Source organism: Ahaetulla prasina, chromosome 4, assembly GCF_028640845.1.
Source record: "Ahaetulla prasina isolate Xishuangbanna chromosome 4, ASM2864084v1, whole genome shotgun sequence".
In the NCBI taxonomy this organism is placed as follows: Eukaryota; Metazoa; Chordata; class Lepidosauria; order Squamata; family Colubridae; genus Ahaetulla; species Ahaetulla prasina.
This window is the reverse complement of record NC_080542.1, coordinates 137650425-137675996: the sequence shown is the minus strand read 5'-3', so window position 1 is coordinate 137675996 and position 25572 is coordinate 137650425. Positions and strand designations below refer to the sequence as shown.

The window sequence follows — 25572 nt, the reverse complement described above, 5'->3', positions numbered from 1 at the left end:
TGAAAGACACTGGGACAAGCCTCAAACAGTATTAAGGAATTGTCTAAAAGATCATCATCAACATTAAAGCAGTGTCTGAACAGTGTCAGTCTTTCATTCAATGGCTAAGCCATAGTTTGTTTAATAAATATATTGTGGTAGATTACAAACCATGAATCATAAGCCACCATATATGGATTCACACAAGCTAAACCCAAGCAAACTATATTAAAAGTGATTTATAAAGATTGCAGAGCACTAATACCTCAAGAATCATTCTCAACAACATATCACACAATCATTTTACTGAAGTTAAGTTTGTGACAATATGAATTCAGGACTACATAAAAGGTGAATTATGTTCCAATAGAAGCAGCAGCACAAAAGCTAGTAAGTTTGTAAAAAAAAGGGTGTGTTTTTTTAAACTAGAAAATGGGTAATACTTGAATTTTAACCAAAATTCGTTCTATAACATTCTTTGCCCTCAACTGGTCAGATCAAGGTGCAAACAGATGAATGAAAATTTGGGTGAAAAATGAAGGTCATTGACAAAAGAGATTCAAAGCAGATTTTGTCTTGGGGATAAGGAATCCAAGAAAATCCAAAAGCAAACTAGACAACATTTGGAGGCAGTTTTAACTGCGGGTGAAGGTTCTTTCTCCAAGCTTGTGGGTTGGTTTCCAATTGTTTCATTACCAGGCTAGGTAACAACTTCAGCAGTTTAGGGGATGTCAGCGTCAGTGTTCTTCTAGATGTGTCAAGTGAGGGTCTTGTGATGTGTCAGGTGTCAGTCAACAGTGAGTCTTGTGATAGGGAGGTTACAACAGGTCAGCGTGATTGGGAGGTGAACTGATGGGGGGCGGGGGAGTTGCATGCATTGGTTGAGGGTCCATGCTGTCTCTGGTTGGCTGTGCAATTGATTTGGATTGTGAGGGCTTTGTAAGTTAGTTGTAGGTCAATATGTCTATTGATGGAATAGCTTATAAAGTGTCAGGCATCGATGAACTCACAAGCATGGCGGGTAATAGCATGGCCGATGATTTTTGCGTTGCTCCAATTGAACTGGTGCTGCTTGGTGTCAGTGTGGGTAGAGATTAAAGATTTGGGACTGTGGCGTTTGACTTCCAGCTGGTGTTCGTTGATCCTGATTTTTAATTGACGTGATGTTTGTCCTACTAGAATTGGTTGCAATGGTTACAGTTGATCTTTTAGATTAATTGTTTCTTGCATCCTTCTGTAGCTTCTCTTTGGTTCTGGATAATTCCTGGGGAAGTGTGGCTGTGGTTTGTGGGCTATGGCTATTCTTACAGGTTAGAGGATTCTGGCTGTCATTTCTGATACTCCTTTTGTGTATGGTAGTGTTACTTTTGGTGATTGGCTGTGTGGTGTGTTGTGGTCTGGATGCTGTGTGTTGGAATATGAAGTTTTTTAGATAGCCGTTACGGAGAGAGACATCAATCAGCTGTTTCTCTTTCACTTTTCTTAGTGTTGTGGTGCTGCAGTGTGTCCTGGCCCTTTGAAGAGGGTCTGGACACAGCTTCTTTTGTATGCAGTGGGAGGGCTGCTTGCAAAGCTGAGAATCTAGTCAGTGTGCATGCGTTTGCGGTAGACATGTTTCCAGTTCTCCATTGTCTAATCTCCTTACGTTGATGTCAAGGAATGGGAGTCTGTTATCTGTTTCCTCTTCATATGTGAATTTGATCCCCAGGAATATATTACTGAGTAGGAGATGTGTTTCTTTAATTTGGGAATGTATGATGATGACCAAGGTATCATCAATGTAGCATGTCAAGACTTTTGGTTTTAATAATTTTAACTGTTCTAGAAATGATCCTCTCCAAATGACACAACTTAGAATACAATTCTTCCCCCATTCTACTTTTGGAAAAAAAAACTTATAAGAGACATTATTGTGAGTCCCATAGCTGTGCTTTCCTATGTGCTTTTAAATATCAAGAAAAAGAAGAGCAAGAGGAAAGCTGGTTTTCTGAAAGCCTGACTTCCAAACCCACATCAGGATTCATCTCAAAGTCTCCTGTCTTAACATAAGAGAAATGCATTCTTTCAAAACCCAGGCAATGCTAATAATAAATGAATCCAACCATCAAGTTTAGCCTAGAACCAATCTAGGACTAATCAGAGGTGTTTTCATTTGAAATTGGATGAAGGGAAAGAGGCATAAAATATTTTAAAAATATGTATGAATTTTACACGTATAGATGATTCACATTTATGAGAAATGAGAGCCTGGAGGCTACATAACAACAGTAGAGGAGCAGATAGTTGGATAGCATGGGGACCAAGTGATCTTTTTATTTATTAATCTTAAAAAGTATGCTACCCTGATAACAACATTAATAAAACAACATTAATAAAACAAGAATATAACCTCACCCCCCCCCCAAAAAAAAAACTTCCCACCACATTGCCACAACATCTCAACTCTACATATAATGTTGAACTTTAAGAGTTCAGCATTAAAGCAACCATGACTCCTTAATGACTTTTAGCACCACATAAGTTTGCAAAGCCTGCAACCACTTGATGCAGGCGGTGGGATACCTAACAAATGCTGGTTTAAACATTAAAAAAAAACCCCAAAAAAACTGTATTATAAATACTTGACCACTGTGCAATATAACAACTACAAAACCTGATGCCCAAAGTCATTGCCTTGTTAATGAGAAAATTATTGCATATTTCATATCAGAAAACAATTTTGCAATAAATGCAGTCCCTTCACCATTGTCAGTCTGCAAGGCTGAGTTCCATAAAACAAGTCAAAAGCAAAGTAAAGCTAATATGGCCAAATGCAGTAGTATATAATGGTACTCAGATACTTCCTCAAAGAGTTCTTCTTCAAAAACATAGGGTAGGGTAGGGTAAGGTAGAATAGAATAGAATAGAATAGAATAGAATAGAATAGAATAGAATAGAATAGAATAGAATAGAATAGAATAGAATAGGGCAGGGCAGGGCAATTCTTTATTGGCCAAACTGTGATTTGTCTTAGTTCTTAAAACTAAGAATTTAAGGGGAATTTTCTTTGGAAAGGACTACTAGAGTGACAATCCAGGACATGTTCGAAATCATTCCTTATCTGCAAACTGTGCAGACATGTCTGCGTACTCCCATGTGGAAAAGTTAGAGAACCTGTGATTAACGCAACTCTGGATCGATATAGATACTATCCTAGGAAAGTAGTACTGTATTATATAGATAGTATCTTACATTGTCATGATAATTTTAAAAGCATTTTTCATTTTTTGTCCTTATAAATGGGTTGGCTCTTTTAACAGGCAAACTTTATTAATGGAATTGCTTTTCAGCCAAAGAGGAAAAACTATAAGCCTGCAAACTTTAAAAGCTACTGCTGACTGAAGTAAGGACCACACTTGGCTAGTAGGTATTGAAGGCAAATTCTATATTTGTGGGGGGGAAAAGTTCCTTCTTTTTCTGTTCAATAATAAGTTAGCAATAGTATTTAGTTGTATAATCTATACTGAAGCTTTTCTCATATTTTTAAAGTTTTTCATTAATCATATATTACAACAGGTTTAAACATAAACATAAACCTGAGATTTCAGTATGCAGAAGTATACAACTTTAAGATTTTGATTTTAAAATATGAATTTTAAAATCATAATACTATTTTTAATTGAGAATACACTCTAGAACCTAATAAATGGGAGAAGTCAGGCAGAAATAATCATGTATTAATTCTCTACATTACAAAATCTTTTCAGAAGCTATTATCAGAGCAAGAGGCATTGTGGTTGAGATTCAGGGTGGGAGAAATCCTTTGTGCTACTGAAAGCTATTGTTCCTCTGTACTGATGAAATTGTACTTGCAAATCTGCCATTCAAGGAGGCCAAAAAAAGGAGAGGGGGGAAGAGTCCAAAGCGGAAGAAAAAGAGTGACAATAAAATAATTATTTCTATCTATAAACTTGAATTAATATACATTTGGTCTCAGGCTTTTCTTTCCAACATATTGCCAACTAACATTTAAGCTCAAGAGAAATTATCTATAATACTAACCTGAAAAGTGCAAGAGTGGCTACATTTTTCAGGATGATTCCACTGAAATCAATAGACCCTGCTTTGATTTATTGGGAGCTCATTCTTGATTAAACTAAACTAAAATACATACCTTAAGTTTAAATTAACAATGACCTTTAAGCAGAATAGAGAAGAGAAAAAATTGTCCTTAGAGTAAAAAGAAGTGCAAATTAACTGTATCTCATTAGAAAGGGCATATACTAAAGTCTTCTTTACACCAAATTAGGATTTTTATTGCTTTGGACCTTATTCTTTACAATGATACTCATTAGCATTTCAGTGTTTAATAATTTTTTATGGAATAAAGTGAGTCTAATAAGATTTCTGAGGGGCATATCCCAAAAAGTTTATTAAAGTTCTCATCAAATTAACTGAACTAATATCTAGTGAACGTGTGATGCAATATGACAAAACACAGGAACAAGGTCTGATGGTAACAAACAGTATTTAGATGCAACAATGTTCTTTTTTTATTGACTGCCAGATTCTTCACTAGAATAAGATCTTTCTCCTTAGTGTTTGAGTCTCATTAGAGATTCTTCAAAATTGGAAGAGATTTGGATCCAAGGAGGGAAAGAACATCCTCATAGTTCTCTGTCCTTCAAGAACATTTTGGATGTTGATCCAAAATAATTTTTGGCAGATGTCATTTCATCATCCGAAACAAGGTCAAATGAATGCTTTCATGAAGATTGAAAATGGAGACAGCTGCAGTCAAAGAAGAAGCTACTTTTGCTTCTACTATGAAACTCTATGAAGAGGTTGGAAAGATTAGACAAAATTGACATATACAAAAAGCAGATGGATTTCTGGGAGCTCCAGTTTATTCAAATCACTGAGAAAGGTCATGGCACGACCACAGATCTATTCATCTAAAGCTGCACAATGATCCTTCCTCAACCTTCAACCCCACAAAGAACTGGGGAAGAAGATACTTTATACATTTAAGAAGGATTAATATTTATCAACAGAGAGAACCTATTAGATTCAGCAAATTTTCAAAGATGCCATTATGGAAACTTTATATATACATATACATATACATATACATATATACATATATACATATATACATATATACATACATATACATATACATATACATATACATATACATATATATATATATATATATATATATATATATATATATATATATATATAAAAATATGTTGCTTTCTCATTAAAAAGAGAAGTCAAAATAAAACAGAATGCAGCTACAGTTCTTTATTACCCCTGTTTCTCAGGGTCCTGAATTTTGTTACATTAGGACATCCTAAAATGTTAACAGTATCCAAAAGGTTACAAGAAAGTTGGGACAGATTGTATGTTTATATATATAATTAGGAGCTCTTACCTATTTTCCAATCTCATTTGATAAATTAATTTCAACAGGATCAGATCTGTTGAAGTATTAGCATTTTCTTCTTGACTGCTTAGTCTACTCACAACTACTTAATTTTTGTACATAAAAACATTTTTGTGGATAGATTTTGTTTGCTTTGTATGTTAATATATACACACTTATTCATGCTAATCTGAATACTAGCATATTTTCATTGTTTCCTATCATCTTTTTAGTATCCTGATGCTTCCCAATATCTATTGTGCACATACTATTTCTATGAATAAAATTCCATAAAAAGAAACATACATGATTTGCATGATGAGATAAGAGGTGACAGAAATCCTGAACTTAACTCCACACCACTACCACCCCCTTTGCCAATATAACCAAAGCAACATAAACGAAAATTAAGTGAACAGATTGTGAGTTGGTGACTACTGATACGGAATCAAGACATACAAACAAGAACAATGCACTTGTTCATCAGCAGAAAAGAACCTCTGGGAGACCTGTGTAAGGAAAAAGAGATTATGCCAAAACTTGCTTTCTACCTTGCAAAGCACACGTTCAACGCGAGCTCAAAAATAATGACTGAAGGGAAGCAAAGCTACCTTTGCACGTCTTCTCAAATTTCTGCTACGCAAAAGGATGGCAAGCAAAGTACAAAGCACGAGCCTTACGAAAAACGGAGCGCTTAAATCTCGAACCAAACGGATGGAGTAGTAATTCCGAAGCCCCATGCTGGCTGGGGCAAGGCAGTCAAGGACGGGAGGCGAACTGGAAATAAAAGAGGTTTGTAAAAGGCTGACGAAGCCAGCAAAAAAACGCTCCTTTCAATAACCTTCGGGGAAAGGCCGCTTTGGGATGCCAAGTACATCCTTGTGGGTGAAGGGAACAACCTCTTAAAAAGATGAACCCCCACTTCCAGCTGCCTTACCATCCTGGGGGATTATTATTATTATTTTATTTACACAAAATGACAGCATACACAGCAAACGAGATAACCATGCTGGATTTCGTATCACAGATCAGTAGTCCTATTATTATTATTATTATTATTATTATTATTATTATTATTATTATTATTATTATTATTATTATTATTATTTGCACAAAATGACAATATACACAGCAAACGAGATAATTATGCTGGATTTCGTATCACAGATCACTAGTCTTTATATATATAATAGTATTATTATTATTATTATTTACTTTATTCATTAAAAAGGAAACTCAGTCAACTGAACATTCAAAAATACATCACAAATAGCATTGACTGGTGCTAATGGTTGATACGGGTTGCCCATTATTATTATTGTTGTTGTTGTTGTCGTTATTTCCCCCACCCCACCCCCAGGGAAAAACTCTTTCCCACTCACCCGCCGCCCCGCCTCACACTCCCGAGAAAGAGCGGGGAGGGGAAGGGGGGACAAACGAAACTCAAAGGACTGGGAACTCCCCAGCCTGGCGCTCAGCGGGTCAGGCTATCCAGGCTATCTAAGTGGAAGAGGGAGGCGATGGCGGCGGCAAATGGATGGGCGCGCGTTTTCGGCGGCGGCGAGGGGACTTTCACCAACGCCCGCCAAAGCCAAGAGTTTGAGGGGATAGAGAGAGAATCAAACTGCCACTCCGGGCAGGCCGAGCCGCTTCTTTCCACCGCCCCGGGACGGGTCCCAATTGGCTGGCGTGACCAGAACTCTGAGCATGTGCAGGAGATTTATTCCCCCCCCCTTCAGGGCGCTCGCTGGAGGCGCCGCGGAAGCAGCTCCCTTACCTGCCGCCGTGACTCGCCTCTCCGACGGGTTTCCCCATCCCGAAGAAGCGGCCGCTCCAGAAGCAGCCGCAGTCCTCCTTCTTACGCCGCCCCCCCCCCCACAGTTCCCCTTCGCTTTTCGACGTCGCCAGGCCACACAAAGGCGGGAGGCGGCGCTGACAGGCTTTCCCCAAGTCCCACGCGGGTACTCCGCGGGCGGCGGCAACCGCCTTTCTCGTCTCTGGGATCCCCCCCACCCCGCCCGGCGGCCAGAGCCGCCGCCACTGCCGCCTCAGCGGAGCAGCTGTCCATCATCGCGAGCCGCCTCGCGCGCGCGAAAACTGGGGAAAAGGGGGTGGGGGTGGGGGGATGCAAGGCGACAGACGCCCACCCGTCCTAACCGCCTTGCGCTGCGCTCTGCCCCGCCTTTATATTCGCCCGCGCTCAGCCCCTTTCGCCGTCGGCAGCGAAAGCACATGGCCGGTCCAACTGGTTGCTATAGCGATGCCTCCTCGCCACAGGTTGCCGCGGCTGCGATTGGCTGGCGCGGCCTGGTGGTGGTGGGGTCTCCCTCCGAAAGGCCTCCGCCTTTCGCGCGAGGCTCTGAATGGGCGCCGCCTTTGTCACTCATTTGTGGAAAGCCGCTGGGCTGGCTGTTGTCGGGCTTCCTTCGCGCGCGCGGCTCCTGGGCGCCCCGCAACACAGAAGCGCCGTTTTGGCCGTGGGCGTGCGTGTCCGCTCTTGCCAAATAGAAGCTGAAGGGGGAACAATGAGGGGAGACTCTTTTCTTTCCTCTCCCCAAGTTCCAAGTATAAATGACAACCTTTAAACGTGCATCACACACACACACACACACACACACACACACTATTTTGCATGGGAAGCGGGGAACGTCCCGTTCTTTAGTTCTCCTTGGCAGGAAACCTCTCTTCCTCTAGCTTCGGGGTGGGGTGGAGAGGAGACCTCCAGGCCAACAGTTAGCGTCATGCCACTAACTTGTTTTTTATTTTAGCAGCAGCAGCGACAGCATTTTAAAAATGCAGCTTTAGACATGCCAGAAATAGGATTGGTGCCACTATAATAAAATGTCTGCGCTTGTCTGTCAAACCCTGTTATCTGCCGAACTGTGCCATTGTTGAGAGGAAAACTTCACCTAATTTTATTAGTGTCTTGGGGAATGTTAAGTGATTGTAAAGTGCGAGACTAATTTCATTAGCGTTTGGAGAGCAATTAAATCACCAGCAAATACTACTATGTAATTGATGTGGCAAAGTTTCTAAACTAAGAGTCATATTCCATCTTGCAATAGATCTTGGCTACAAATTCATGTAAAACAAGTGATGATGCTTCTTGCTGAATTGATTACTTCTGACTCTTTATTACACAGACCAATATTCTGCACTTGGAAGAATGGACTACAGGAACTATACATCTATACATAAGCACCTGAGGGCAGAACAAAAAAGGGAGGATGGAAACTAATCAAGGAGAGACCCAAATTAGAAATAAAAGAACTTTCTTGTCAGTAAGAAAAATTAAATCAGTGGAATGGTTTGCCTCCAAGACTTTGAGAGTTCTCCGTCACTGGAGGTTTATAAGAAGAGACTGGACAGCCATTTCTCTAAAATGATACAGGTCTTCTGCTTGAGCAAGGGGTTGGACTAGAAGACCTCCCAAATCCCTTCCAGCTCTGTTATTCTGTATTCAGTTCTAAAGTCCTATACATCTGGACTTTACCAAGTTAGAAAAGGCTAATCTGCTGGGTAGCAGAATTCCAAGGGTTCAGAAACTGCCCTGCAATCAGATTTTGGAGGCTTGGAGTTGCAATGTTTGACCACCCAAGAAAGAATCTAAAGATGAATTTAATATAATCATCTTCGTCACTGTCACATTTAAATTCCTTATGTATCCCCTTTTATCAATATTTGTTTTAGGTGCCCACTTTCCAGATGTTGTCAAAACTACAAATCAGGCCTCCCTGATCTTTGGCTATGCATATACACTCAACTTATATATTATCTTCTCTCTCTGTGTGTCCACTTATATATTGGGGCCACAACTAGAGAAGTTTGAGAGAGATGTTTGAAACCTGGATAAGACTGAAGAGGATCCCAGTATCTTTTAGAGAAGCTAAATAACTCAATGTCACACATCACCTCTAGGGAGCAAAATTATATATGTATAGTATATGTAAATGTGTGTGTACACACAGAGAGATACATACACATAGATACATATACGTATACACACACATGTGCACGCGCGCACACACACACATATATAACATTTTGCTCACTAGAAGTGGTATGTGACATTTAGTGAGTTATTTAGCTTCTCTAAAAGAAAGATATTGGGATCCTCAATCTTATCCAGGCTTCAAATGTCACTCTCAAACATCTCTAGTTGTGGCCTCAGTCTGAACCTAATTTTTAAACCTATTCCACACTATCCTTGAATATTCCCACCAAGGACCCCTGTCCTTCTGAATTGCCTTGCAACTGTGTCTAATGCCTCCTGCAGAGCTTTGTAATGCTCTCCAGTCTAACAATGCAGGGAACTTTGCTCAGCTGCTGTTCCCTCTCCATTTCTTAAAACTGGAGACTGGCAAAAGACTCCATCTCTCCATAACAGAATGTTCTGCAAAATGGTGAAAAGTTTGATGTCCCTCTTTGTGCTTTTCCTTTCAAAGTGTTTTGTGTCTCTCTTCATTTAAAAAAGTGTCTGTTCTTTAGAGGACTACGAGTTTTGTCAAACAGAGGAAAATAATAACATAATTATAAAGTATTATTACACAAAATCTCCCAACTCCAAATCTCAGTTATTGCAAATGCTAATTACTTATGCCACTAGAGATGTCTTATTTATCTTTTATTATTTCAATGGAGTATTTGTTACCCTCCTCACTTATCCCTGGCCGCAACCATTATTGAATATTAGACTTATGAAGAATTCCATTTTGTACCGATGTGAAAAGGCTGGCTAAAATTGAATTGGTTTTAAAATGTTGACCTGGGAACTGCAACTGTTGATTTTCTTAAAGTCCAACCACTAAAGTGACATTTAGCTGCCCATCCTTCCTCAAGTATAACATTTCTAAATCCACTGATGCAGGAGCAAAGGAGGGAAGGGACAGGTCTACAGGTTAAGCCAAACATCTGTTTGCACAGTGTCTTTGAAAATCCCACAGCTGCAGCAAACAGGAGAAGAAAGGAAGAAAAGAAATGAATGAGGATGGTGGGGGGGGGGAGAAGGCGCTCTTGTCAGATGCAGATGACAAGTCTTATGGAGGGCTCTTTAGTCTCTGGCACTCTTCAAGCCACCACATTCCCCTCCTGCCTCCCTCGCTATTGTTTTCTCTCTTTGCTTCGACAGCTGGAGATGGCAGACTCAAGCACAGCAAAGTAAGCTTTTTCCTAACAAGCCCTTTTCTCTCCTTTTCCAGGCCCCCAGCTGCTTTTTTAGCTAGCTGCCATACCTCCTCGCCATGACTGTGGCTCTCCCTTTATGGAAACTGCCTGTTGAATTGTCTCTCCCCTCCCCAATGGGAATTCGACTCCAGCATCCTCTAATCTCTCCCCCACATGGCTTGGCCTATGTCACCAATGATGAAAAAGGATGATTGGCAGGGGAACAAAGAGAGTGTGTGCCAATCTGATCCAACTAACCTCACCGTTATTTCTATAAAACCAAAATTTTATGCTCTTATGACTGGATAAGGCACGAGTCCTATTTTATAGAGGAGCAACTGGAGATGTGATATGGTTATTGGCCCCCATCAGTGAGGCAGTGAGTTCATACTTTGTGCTAAGTAGAAGGAAAGCTGTGTTAGTCTATTATAGCCAAAAATCGGAAGGACCCAGGTAGCATCCCAACTATCACATTTTAGTAAAAGCCTTTTTACTTTTTTTAGTTTTTGTGAGCATTATTAAATGCACACAGTAGCTAAACTGAAATATTATTTGTGCTAAGCCAGATGTACATTATCCAAGATTCTGCTGTTTCCAATGTTATCTTGGGCACTTCAAAGTAATAATTATTTAATCTACGGAGAGCCAAAGCAGACTCTATATGCCAAAGACCTTGATTTTTGATATCAACATGTAGGGCAGGTAGAAAACTTGTGTACAGCTGCTACAAAGAGCTCAATGGTATAGTGAGAAATTTTGTTGTTCTTCTGCCTGTAAGGACAGCAGGAAATGAATTTCCAAGATTTGCTTTTATATTTCCTCCATTTTAAAAAATAGTCAAATTTAATAACCTTTGTTTAAATTCTGGATCAATTATCCCAATACTGTAACTACTATAACTGTCTTCCATGTTTTCTGCCAAATTATTGTTCATGTACAAAGATGACCCTAACATGAAATATTACCATTTAATATTCTTTATTTTCTTGGTGATAAATATTACTCATCAATTCATTGTCTTACCAGAAAGGAGTAACTAACATCATGAAGCGACTTCATATTATATGTGCACTTACAAATATTTACACCCACAAACACATGTGGTAGGAGTATGAACCTTTAATTTGAACAACCAAACTAAATTAATCCAGTCAGCACTGCTGCAGCTACAATCCAAGGTACTGCTGGTCACAGACTTCATTCTAAAATAATGGTGACAAATCTCATTCACTTTGAGCTGTCCTTGTATGATGGATAAGAGAGAAAACACTACTTTTAACCTCAGTGTAGCTAAAGATGACATAAGCCTGTTTCACCAGTGCTTTATTATAAACGGTAGGGCTGCGATGTATTTATGCATGGGAAGATGCAAATGTGGAAATGTCCTCAGAAACAGAGATGATGCAAGCTCACTGCCAATATGCAATTCAAGCTCAACTATTTATTTAGTAATGCTTCTAGTACATAAAGATATTAACTTATTATTTTTATTTTATTGAGGTCATGAATTGTTTTATGGAAAATATTTTAAAAGATCTATCTCAAGGATTATTTGTATGCATTACGCATGTCTGTGCATACACATATCACATTCTGACACCTATACATTAATATTTTCTTTGACTTGAAAGAAAGAAAAGGTTAAAATTTCAGTGAAAAATGAACAGTATAGGTGGAAATAAATACAGCAGCCTTGCCTAGGAGGCAACCCAAATTAAATTTATTATTTTTAAACATCCATGTAAATCTAAAACTGAGAAATAATTCACTTAACTACACCTGACTACTCAGCAAGTGCTTACAGTCTCTCTGGAGGAGAAACAGAAGGTTGGAATTAATAAGTTCTGGGACATGCGCAAACATGTACATATATGCAAACAGACTCCATCTGCCTCAGAGATGAAATTAAGGTCCATCTGAGAAAATGGGCAGAAGCAGAAAACTGTCACCAGGAACTGATGATGTTAATTCTCTTCCCCCATTCTTTTCCTTGCCTGTTATTTTGCTGTGCATGAAGCACTGGGAAAGAAGGAACTGCTCCAATACAGCCTTTTGCTACCCTCTATCTACAACGATAAGATTTCATGCAACTTAAAACTCCTTTGTTCTTGATATTCATATATGTAAGGCAGTAATGCCATTGGAAATATTTTAAAAGCAATAAATGACTATAGAAGGAGGTGCAATCACAATCAACTCTTGTACACATTGCTATCCTGAGTCACAATTTTATTTGTTTCTTTCATTCTTTGTAAGCGTTTGGATAAAGGATTTTGTGATATTGTAATCTCCATGCTCCATGTGAAAATACCTCTGGTTATTATAACCTGCCACCTGGTTTTGTTTATTCAAATTTCTACTAAAATGGTTAACATATAAGTCTAGCAGTTAAAGTTTGTCCTTTCCTTTGAACTATTCAACATAGTTTTTAGCATCCCGTTTTCCACTTTGCAAAACTTTAATAGAAGATAATAGGAATGAGGAAGAAGAATTCAAGATTTACAACGTGAAAGTTAGTTTAGCACATCTCCTCTGTCATTGTGAATGCTACTTTCCCCTTGCTTCCACACGTAAGACTTTATATGGAGTTAGCTAAAAACCTATCCTATTCAATGGTTCTTATGCTTCTCTTAACTTCCCATCTAGCTTATTTTCCTAATTCCCAAGCATTTTAGATGATGTTGCTTAATAGGCGCTTTGAATTCAGAAAAAAGAAAGATACAGAGTAGCTCCAACTTGTCAAAAAGCACCTGAGGGTGGGATTGAAAGTAACAATTGAAATTTATCAAGGAGAGATCCAAACTAGGACTAAGGAGAAATTTCCTGACAATGAGAACAATCAGTGGAATGGCTCACTTTCAGAAGTTGTAGTACTCCATCACTGGAGATTTTAAAGAAGCGGTTGGACAGCCATTTGCCCAGAATGGTATAGGGCAGTGGTGAAATCTGAACCAGTTTACTACTGGTTTGCTGGCTGTGCATTCGCACTGAGCACCAAAAGCACGCTGTGTATGCACATGCACAATGTGCACCACGCACCAAATGCAAGGTGTGCATGGGCGCAGTGCACACCTAAAGGAGGCATGGGGTAAGTAGAACAGCATGCACAGTGTGTGTGTGTGTGATTAGCTGTGGTGCGCAACCTTTTTTTAAAACTTTTAAAAGCACTTTTTTACAACCTACTTGGCTGAATAGGTTGTAAAGAATACTTTTAAAAGTTTTTTAAAAAGGCTCTGATGATTGCGCGGCTCAGCTGGGATCATCACGAATCAAGAAGAGGGCCGTGAAAATATTTACAGATCCCTCACATCCAGGACATAAACTGTTTCAACTCCTACCCTCAAAACGACGCTATAGAGCACTGCACACCAGAACAACTAGACACAAGAACAGTTTTTTCCCGAAGGCCATCACTCTGTTAAACAAATAATTTCTTCAACACTGTCAAACTATTGACTAAATCTGCACTACTATTAATCTTCTCATCATTCCCATCACCCATCTCCTCACACTTATGACTGTATGACTGTAACTTTTTTGCTGGCAATCCTTATGATTTATATTGATATATTGACCATCAATTGTGTTGTAAAAGTTGTACCTTTTCTTTTATGTACACTGAGAGCATATGCACCAAGACAAATTCCTTGTGTGTCCAATCACACTTGGCCAATAAAAAAATCTATTCTATTCTATTCTATTCTATTCTATTCTATTCTATTCTATTCTATTCTATTCTATCAGAGCCTTTTTTTTTAACCTTTTAAAAGCATTTTTTACAACCTATACCTACCATTCGGGTGGGAAAAGCGAGCGAGCCGGAAAGAAGGGGCAAGCGGGCAAGCGGGTGACCAGGTAATTGTGTGGGCATGGGCGGCGGGGATTTTTGGTACCACCCGCTGCCCTCACTATTGGATCGGCTGATCTGGTCCGAACCGGGAGCATTTCACCCTTAGTATAGGGTCTTCTGGTTGAGCAGGAGGTTGAACTAGAAGACCTTCAAGGTCCCTTCCAACTCTGTTATACTCTTAATTTTACTATATGATACTGGCAGGACGTTATCTGTTATGCACAATTTCACTGGATCCCACCCAATCATACCAACATGGCCATACAGATCATCATTTGGAGGCAACAAATAACATATTTCCAGCGCTAGTTGGAAGATAGCATTTAAAGCATGGGAAATCATTATGTCCATGGTAAAGATAAGCTTTCTTAGTGATAACAATTTAAGATGCACATTTAACAGTACCTTTAGGCATACTGTACTATGTTGAGCAGACAGGGAAAGCTATAGGGAAGCAGCTAAGAGATCAGGGGTGTGGGGGGGGGGATGAGAGGGGATGGAGAGATTAAGATCGTGCATATAAATAAATGAACAGCAATAAGAGACTTTGGTGGCAGGAGGGGTGGATAGAGATTATTCAAGATGATATCTACATAAGAGTTAAGAACAGAAGTATGTAATATTGTTTTTCCACCCCAGGGAATATCTGTTGAATGACATTAAATGAAACTATCCAAGTATTCCTTCCTTCCTCCACCCCCTAATTTCTTGCTGTGAAGCAGCATTTCATTTATTTATTTTTTGGTCAGAACCAGTAGCCTGATACTGAAAGGAGAGACAGAAATCTAGATTTTAAAAAATCAGTGCAAACGGTGCACTTCATTTGTGCAAACAGTGCACAAATGAAGGTGATGCATTTTCTTGGATTTTTTTTTCTATAAAGCAGCACTTTGTTGATTATTGCTAATGAGAGCAAGCACTTTAAATTAGCAGCCTGAATGTGTTTATAGAGAATATTTAAGTTCCTCTTATGCTAGTTGCCATATGTATATATGTTGTTAGTACTGTATAATTATGATATAAGGAGATAATGTCTCTTCACTTTTTGACTTATGTGCATAAAGCTGATACTGATTCCAAAAGTCAGAACATCACATTTATGGCTGAACCAGAATGCGGGAGGAGGAATATTAACACAGCTCCACAGATGAACATACCTTCATGAATTGCATCTTTTGGGGCCTTTGTACTTAGAACATTTTATAAAGAGTCCAGATGGTGACGCTTTTCACCTGTAACACTTCTGAGTTTTCCAACAAATGGAGATAAGGACTGAATAATGGAACGAGTGCTAAGCCTTAGGAACAGTTGATGAGGAAGAATAGATTATGACGAACAGTCATGTGATTGTAGCACAAAGGACGAAAGAAGGCACTACAAGGTCTAATTATCTGGTTATACAGACAGGAAACTTAAAACAGAATGAAATATGGCCTAAACCACAATGAGTACTGGCATGGCAAGTTCAATTATTGTTATTTGTATTCCTTGGTTTAGGGGTTAGTATGATGTGTTAATCCATTTGAGTATGGCTTATTTAAAAATATAATTAAAGAAACCATGTATGAATTTATTATAATAAAAAATGTAATGCTGCCATTTCCCTAAGTTTTTTGCAGAATGATGTATTTTAAATAAAGCATAATAGTACCGTAATACTAAAAATGTCTATTTAATAGTGTAATTCTAGTTAATGGAAAGACATGGAATTCTGTATTATCTTTCTCCACTACATTTGCTCAAAAAGGTACACCATATCCCTGTGAGAAGGGAGAGGAAGGTGGGTAAAGGAAGCAGGAGGGATCGTACATGTTATCACTCACATGATGCAAATGACACTATGATGCAAATAGCCAAATTATATAATTGATGCCATTTATGCAATGATATTAGGTCACATTGGGTCACCATTGTGGTTTTTATCAGACGCCTCTGATCATAGCTAAAAATGTCTTTTATGAACAAAAAGTGTTCTCAGGAGGCAGTTTAACTAGAGAATTGGCTAGAAAGAAATCCTGCCCTTCCTTTACTGGGACAGTCAGTTTGCTAAGATTGCCTTGGAGAACTATTGGGTAAGATATTGCCTTTTTTCCCCTGAAGCAGAATCATCCAGAAAAAGGAAATTAAGGACCGCTGCATAATGCATTCTGCACTGCAGAACTTTAGAGTTTAGATTATTTTTAGGTAACAGGGAAAAAAAGTACACTACTATTTTGAGGACTATCATGGTCATTGAAAGAAATGTAGTGTCAAACCTGACTGTAAATTGACATGTTATTCAGTGTTAATAATATTGGCAGTTATAGAAGCATACAGGAAATGTTTCTCAGCAGTCAGTGTCTATTTTATTTAAAGATTCCAAATTGATTTCATCAGCAATATCTAATCTGAAAATCTAAAGGATGCAGGTATTATAGTTTAATTGAACAAAAACTCCCCATTGATCTTGAGATTTGAATTATAAAGTTTCCCTTTTTCTATAGCACTGCTAAGTAGACCAAGCTACTGTATCCTTCTTATATTGGAATTGCTAAACCCTAAATTCTTCTAATATCTTCTTAGTTACACTAGAAGATAAGAAGTGATTGTTCACCAAATCATGTATTTTTTTTTTGTATTTTTTTGTTTTTGTTTACATTTATATCCCGCCCTTCTCCGAAGACTCAGGGCGGCTTACAGTGTATAAGGCAATAGTCTCATTCTATTTTGTATATTTTTACAAAGTCAACTTATTGCCCCCCCAACAATCTGGGTCCTCATTTTACCTACCTTATAAAGGATGGAAGGCTGAGTCAACCTTGGGCCGGGCTTGAACCTGCAGTAATTGCAGGCTACTGTGTTCTAATAACAGGCTCTAACAGCCTGAGCTATTCCGGCCCTTGGATGTATCCAAGGAACATCAGGTCAAGTCAATGACCCAAAGCAAAATTCTAAGTAAGTCACTTTGCCTGACCCACTCTCCTCATTATATTGACTGACCGGCCAAAGAGGGTGGAGCATCACTGGTTTTGCTCTCTTTCAATAAAGGTTAAGCTAAAAGCCCCAAAATAGTTGTAGCAGACTTCCAGCAAACATCTGAGTCCATGATTTTTGTTCTACTTGGTATTGAGCCCAATTTTTTTTAAAAAAATCTGGATTTGAAATTAAGACCATCACTTTAATAATTAATTGTGGCTTTGTTGGGGGTGGAATCTTTGGTTTTACCTCTGCAAGAATAACTCCATGAGCAGGGGTGAAATGCTCCTAGTTCGGACCGGATCACCTGATCCAGTAGCGATGGCAGCGGGTGGTTTGGAGAACTGGTAGCAAAAACCCCTGCCCCCACCCCACCCCAGCTGAGCCGCGCAATCATCAGAGGGTTTTTTTTTACTTTTAAAAGCATTTTTTATTCCACCGGAAAAATGCTTTTAAAAGTAAAAAAAAAAAGCCTCTGGTGATCGCGCGGCTCAGCTGGGATTGTCACAACTCTTTAAAAGCTTTTTTTCCTCTGGCGATCCCAGCTGAGTTGCCTGATCATCAGAAACCTTTAAAAGCATGTTTTCTACAAGCTCTTCGGCCGAAGAGGTTGTAGAAAAAATGTTTTTAAAAGGTTCTGGTGATCAGGCAACTCAGCTGGGATCGTCAGAACCTTTTAAAAGCTTTTTTTCCTCTGGCGATCCCAGCTGAGTTACCTGATCATCAGAAACCTTTAAAAGCATGTTTTCTAAAAGCTCTTCGGCCGAAGAAGTTGTAGAAAAAAATGTTTTTAAAAGTAAAAAAAAAAAGTTTGGCCACACGCACCCAGTCACATTACTCCCCCCACCCCAAGCCACGCCCACAGAACCAGTAATAACAAATTTTACACTTCATCCCTGTCCATGAGATAGTTGAACTGGTACATAATGACTGGTCCAAAGTCACCCAATGAATTTCTGAGTCTGAGGGTGAACTTTGTTAACCACTGCACTATCTCGTCTCCCAATAAATGTTCAAATATACTTTTGTTATTTTATCATTTAGCCCAACTTCTGCATTCCCTTCTCTGTTAATTGAGCCAGTAACTCTGCAAATACAAGTCACATTAACTAAGCTCCCACTTCACACTAAACTATGATGTCATTTGCCTGATTTAGCATATTGTATAGGTTTAGCCCTTATAGTTTACAAACCATGGTTTATGGTTTAATCTATTATGCACCCAGCCAACTGAGATTAATTCAATAACTCCCAACTGAACGAGCCCTTGCTTATTAAAATGTGCGAACTAGCCACTTTCCAATATTTTGCTCAGAGGCTTTGCAAAAAACAGGAACAGGAAACAAATAACAGTCTGATAACCTTTCAAGAGTTATGTAAAGGTTAGATGAAATTGCCTGCTTGCTCCATGTCAAAAAGGATCTTCCAATTTTAAGCAATTTTCAACCATCATTGGTAATTCGTTCATGTTACTTTGATGCATTTTTTTCTCATTATCATCTTTGCCCCTCACTCATTCACTCTCAGCCTCATTTCATCCAACTGGCTTTGAAGAACCATGTTGAGGGGCTGAGGGGTTGTTGTTGTTATTTTGCAGATGATATCACAGTGTATCAATGCAAATGCCACATAATCACTCACAAACAAGACCACATAGATAACCACAACCACCTGTATTATAGAACATACATCAAAGGGATGATGAAAATGATGTTGAGAATCAGCAGCCAGAGAATGAAGAAGAATGTCAGAATAATTTAAAACAATGTATATGAACTGAGAATTTTGACTCATCTCCTCTGGTGTACATTTAAAGAAAAAAGTATTTGGGGTAGCCTCAAGCTAGAGTAATTAGGAAGATACCAACGTAAGACTTAAGTCTGGAAAAATACTTCCTTGAACTCAGTCTTTTGAACATAAGCTTTATTTTCATCCTATTGTGTCTAACCCCCCCCCCCGAGCCGGGCCTCCTGCCAGAAAGTGACTTGGAGCTGGGCCTCCTGCCAGAAAGTGACTTGGAAAGTGAGGGGAAGGGCCGTCAGGACTTACCTCGGGAGCACTGGCCTCCCTGGCTCAGCTCGAGGAGCCAGAGGCAGGCCAGGTGGAAGAGATAACGAGGCCTCCGTCCCCTGACTCTTCCCCCATCAGGCCACGCCTCCAGATCCAGCTGATGGCAATCAGGCCTGGCTGGACCCTAGGTTTCGTAGGCAGGAGAGGCGGGAACAACAGAAGCAGGGGTGGGGCAGGCCTAGGAAGTGCTGAGTCATGGAGCCACACTCCACAGGATATAAAGGCAGCCAGAGCTGCTGTGCCTCTTCGTAGCAGGCAAATCAACTGATTAACTAAGAGCTGAAGTTTGTTCCTGGGTGACTCATTGGCGTCGAGGGAGATAACAGAGACACTTGGCAAACGCTCACTGTTTTGCTGCCAGAGCTGATAGTGCCAGCTAATTAAGCCATCACTCGGATGGAGGCGAAGGAGGACAGAAAACTTCCTTTTACTTCCTTCTATTTTGTGGAAATGAATCTTTTATGGAGAATTATGAGCAGTCCTAAGTGAAGAAGTATTCTGAAAAATAATAAATGTGTTTATTCATGAGTAAAAACAAAAAAATTCTCAAATCTACAACTGCACAAAGTCTTTATTAAAATGAATTGAGTTCAATTTTGGGTAAATTCATGAAAGTGTCCATGTAGTTTTCTTGTCCATAAATGACAATGCTTTTATCTGGAATTGTTTTCAGTTTATATCTCTAGTTATAAACTCTATAACCTAGTTTATAACTCTGAAATTTTCCTAATGATACTAATCAGGTATGATCCTACTTAACTTTTTAGAATTAGCCAAAGAGCTTCTAAATTCAAATCCTCAAGCTCTCTTAAAGATAAATTTTGTGGATATTCCTTCAGAATTTTTTATATCTATGGGCAATTGATCATGTGTAATCTTCCATTCTTACTTTTCACACAAATAGCAATCTTTTGACTGAAATACTAAACCATATATATTGCAAGCACACCCTTATTTTTACATGTTTTTTTTTTCCTAGAAGCTTCTTACAATATTAGCAATACTGAAAATGTCTCAAATAAAAGTCCATTTCAGTCTCCTGACACCTATCCTTCAAAAGTGAGATGTATGATGTGGACATTTATCCAGTGGTGGGATTCAGCCAGTTCGCACCACTTTGGGAGAACCGGTTGTTAACTTTCTGAGCAGTTTGGCAAACTGCTTTTTGGAAGAAATCATTAGAGCAGAGAACTGGTTGTTAAAATTACTTGAATCCCACCACTGCATTTATCTATTCTCTTGCTGAGCAGATGGGGGAATGACTTCTATTTTATGGTAATCACTCCTATCATTAATCTAGTTACACGTTACCAAATCTTTTCTTCTTGTTTAAACCTAAAATCCGTGGAACAGTTCCTGAGAGGGCAGGACATTTCACCCTCTTCTTCAAAAAAGGATTTGTCCTTCTAAAAATACAAGACAAAGATGCTAATTTATTTTTACTAAGCAAAGAATTTGCCTAACTTTCTTTCCCCAGCCTTTCTGGTCTGAAATCATCACAAAAGCAGGATCCCTTTCTTTAACATCATACAGAATCCATTCAGTCACTAACCTTATGAAATGAGAAAGAAGCTACAGGTATGGGTTAGTTCTAACCTTTGAAAACAAAGTTGGCATAGGAGGAAGGAATGAGAATGTCTGGTCTGATGATGATTGATTGAACAAGTGAATTGTTATGCCACCCATCTCCAATTAAGATAATTCTTTGATTAAACATCAACAGAAAAAAACCAAAGGGAATTTAATAAGTACACACACATACACACACACACACAGACACACACATGTTAGAGAGAAAAGATCTAAGCAACTAGATTTTGGAGGAAAATATTCATAGACAACCAAAGACAAAAGAATCATAATGAAATTGTGTGTGTTGTGAAGATGAATCTGACATTATTGCATGGAAATAATTTTAGAAGGCTAGCTGAAATAAAAAACATAATTTCAGAATGACAAGGAAGGAAGGAAGGAAGGAAGGAAGGAAGGAAGGAAGGAAGGAAGGAAGGAAGGAAGGAAGGATAAGCAGACATGGGCTAGATTAGTAGGGTATAAAATTATTATTCTGCACAAATGACTAGAATTACACATAAATTTAAGCCATAAATCAATGTGCATTAGGTCTAAATTCAGCCATGTCAAGTAATCAAAATAAGCCAAACTTTATTTGCCCAGTGGAACAAAAAGTGGACAACCTTTTGATGGTCATTGAACATTGGAGAGGGATGGGGAGAGAGCCCGAGAACCATAAAATGGATAATTTTTTTTTTTTTTTGCATTCTCCGAAGACTCAGGGCGGCTTACACTATGTTAAGCAATCCACATTATATGCATGAATAGGCCAGAGGGATTGGTGATTCTCTTTTCATATATTTCTCACCTTAAAATGAAGGAAACCTAACTGTTTTTGATAGTTATGAACTACAAAAAGGGGACTTTAAAAAAATGGCCTATAGGCTTGTGCTACCTATGGCTATTATATCTGATCAGCACAAATCTGTCAAGGAAGACAGACTTTTTATCAAAATAATCGCTCAGATTTTTGCTGTCCAGATATCATAGTTCTAAACCATCAGTGTTGCCATGCAAAGATTTGTTATAGATAACTTCTTATCCATACAGAACTGAACAATCAAAGGCACAACTGAGTTTCAATTTGAGCCTAAAGCTCCGAAACCTAATCAGATTACATAAATCAGGCAATGTTATAAAAATTTTTAGAAATAAAATTAAAATAAATAATAATAATAATAAAATAAAAAATCTCAGATATTACCAGGAGATATCCAAATATAAGTAGATTTTGTTTTCTCTTTGATGATTTGGCCCACTAAATGACAAACTGAAGTAGGACAAGATTCTCCTAAAGGTGAAAGGATGAGATGGTAATAAGTGTAAGCAGCCATTCTATCATCTGCCTTGGGGCAAACAGGAAGGTATTGGAATAGGAGGAGGATAGAGTAACAAAGGGATGCGGTGGCTCAAGTGGCTAAGATGCTGAGCTAAGATGAGATCGAAAGGTTGGCAGTTCGAATCCCTAGCACCCCGTAATGGGGTGAGCTCCCGTGACTTGTTCCAGCTTCTGCCAACCTAGCAGTTCGAAAGCAGGTAAAAAATGCAAGTAGAAAAATAGGGACCACCTTTGGTGGGAAGGTAACAGCGTTCTGTACACCTTTGATGTTTAGTCATGACCACGGAGATGTCTTTGGACAGTGCTGACTCTTTGGCTTTGAAACGGAGATGAGCACCGCCTCCTAGAGTCGGGAACAACTAGCACATATGTGTGAGGGGAACCTTTACCTTTACCTTAGAGTAACAAAGAGAATACATCCGGATTGAGCAGTTTATCATTCTCTACAGGCTGACCTTGGGGCAAGTGGGAAGAGGCTGAAAAAGTGACAAACAACAGGGGAGAATGGTGGAGTGAGAAGACCTGGAGATACTGGGAGAGAACCTTAATGCTCTCAGGCAGTACTCAAAGGCTGGGGGAAAGTTGAAGGCAATAGAAGGAATATTGGGGGGAAGGAAATATTACAGGAGAAAGGGCTAGCTATAGAATGATAAGTTTACAAAGGGACTAAAGGTCCAAATATATTTGAAATACGATTTTGAAATTAATTATAAAGAATCCTTTCTGTGGGACAATACTTTTTTTAAAAAAATAATATTAGATTTTAAAAATTGGACAATAATGAAATCTAGAGAGAACGAAAGATTAAATTAAAGGTGAAGAATATTTACTATTATAGAGTGAAGCAAAATATTTTAATACTGGACATGATGAATGGTTATTATAGAGTGAATCCTCCTATTCCAATATCTTCCTGTTTGCCCCAAGGCAGATGATGGAATGGCTGCTTCCACTTATTACCATATCATCCTTTCACCTCTAGGCAGTGGTGAAATTCAGCCAGTTTGCACCACTTCGGGAGAACCAGTTGTTAACTTTCTGAGCAGTTTGGTGAACTGGTGGTTGGAAGAAATCATTAGGGCAGAGAACCGGTTGTTAAATTATTTGAATCCCACCACTGCCTCTAGCAGAATTTTGGATCCAGAAGTTAATTTTAACGGTGTCTGTCACAATATTATAAATATTACACTAAGTATTCAAAAGAAACCAATTGATGTTAATGTTTTGAATAATTTTTTTAGAAGATTCAAAGAAAAAAATGAATAGTTCAAGTTTTATGACATAATTTGAAGGAACTAAAGTTTTTTTAAAAAAGTAAAGAATATAAATTTGGTGTATATGATTAAGATTAAAATAGATAAGTTGTTTTCTCTTGTAACCTTTAATAGACATTTGGAGATGATGAGGCTTTAAGGATTTATTTATAGAGAAGAGGTGATATAGAAAGAAGCAATCATTTGTTGTATTTTAAGAGAAGGTGAGAAATTAGTAAAATTATTTATATTTGATGTGATGAACGAGGTACCATTTCTTTATATATTTCTTTTCTTATTTTTTCTATTTTTCTTTTTCTATTTTTATTTCTTTTAGGCACTTTCTACAATTTTTTATCCTTCTATTTTTCCAGTTTGTATTAATTTTTACTACTGTAATTATAATATTACACTAAGTATTCAAAAGAAACCAATTGATGTTAATGTTTTGAATAATTTTTTTAGAAGATTCAAAGAAAAAAATGAATAGTTCAAGTTTTATGACATAATTTGAAGGAACTAAAGTTTTTTTAAAAAAGTAAAGAATATAAATTTGGTGTATATGATTAAGATTAAAATAGATAAGTTGTTTTCTCTTGTAACCTTTAATAGACATTTGGAGATGATGAGGCTTTAAGGATTTATTTATAGAGAAGAGGTGATATAGAAAGAAGCAATCATTTGTTGTATTTTAAGAGAAGGTGAGAAATTAGTAAAATTATTTATATTTGATGTGATGAACGAGGTACCATTTCTTTATATATTTCTTTTCTTATTTTTTCTATTTTTCTTTTTCTATTTTTATTTCTTTTAGGCACTTTCTACAATTTTTTATCCTTCTATTTTTCCAGTTTGTATTAATTTTTACTACTGTAATTATAATATTTAATAATCTGGTCTCTGGACTATGTCTGTAATAAACTGGATTGATTGTTTGAATAATTAATAATGGATTATAAAATAAAATTATTATAAAAAACAAAAAGGAAGAGTTGGAGATACTCCTGGACACTAACTTTAATGTTCCTGCTGGGATAGTAGATGGAAACTCTAGCTAGAGAGCATTTGCTAAACTTGACTGGTATATCAGTTGCAACTGTTCACCCTGTGGTAGTTAAACTAACTTGCTCCATAGCAGACTCCCTGTGGAAAATATCCAGAAAGTACATCTAATGCAAAATGTGGTAGACCTCCTCTTTGTAGGACAATTCAGTACTCTCGCATTACACTAACTCTCTAAGAAGTGCATCAGTTGCTAGTTTATTCAAGAGCAATTCAAAATGCTGATTATAAGCTTTACAAACTTACGTGCCTTAGCCCTTGATGATCTGCAAAGCAGCTTACTCTAAATAAAATCTTCATGTCCAACATATGCTTACGGAGAGTGGGCTTTTTTGATATTTTGATTAGATAGATAGATAGATAGATAGATAGATAGATAGATAGATAGATAGATAGATAGATAGAAGGTAAAGGTTCCCCTCGCACATATGTGCTAGTCGTTCCTGACTCTAGGGGGCGGTGCTCATCTCCGTTTCAAAGCCAAAGAGCCAATGCTGTCTGAAGACATCTCCATGGTCATGTGGCCAGCATGACTAAATGCAAAAGGCACACGGAACGCTGTTACCTTCCCACCAAAGGTGGTCCCTATTTTTTCTACTTGCATTTTTTATGTACTTTCGAACTGCTAGGTTGGCAGAAGCTGGGACAAGTAATGGGAGCTCACCCCGTTACGCGGCATTAGGGATTCGAACCGCTGAACTGCCAACTTTTCAATTGGCAATATCAGCGTCTTAGCCACTGAGCCACCGTGTCCCTCCTAGAGATAGAGATATATAGATATAGATATATTCTTATTGTTTACATATGAATATATTGAATACAGTACAATTGTCCTGGCATTCTACTTACCATAAAACAAAAGTAAAAAAACAGAATAATGTATATACTATTTTAAACAGTGCTAGTACAATAGTTTCTG

General features: G+C 38.2%; 1 protein-coding gene and 1 pseudogene across 1 annotated transcript in view; one reads left to right on the top strand and one right to left on the bottom strand.

Annotated features, from left to right (window-relative positions):
- The window catches only part of PTPRN2 (protein tyrosine phosphatase receptor type N2), a 925005-nt gene that overhangs the window by 154190 nt on the left and 745243 nt on the right, over nt 1-25572 (bottom strand). The gene's annotated exons all lie outside the window — the stretch shown is intronic.
- Nucleotides 940-25572, top strand: part of LOC131196840 (outer dense fiber protein 2-like) — a 200287-nt pseudogene continuing 175654 nt past the window's right edge.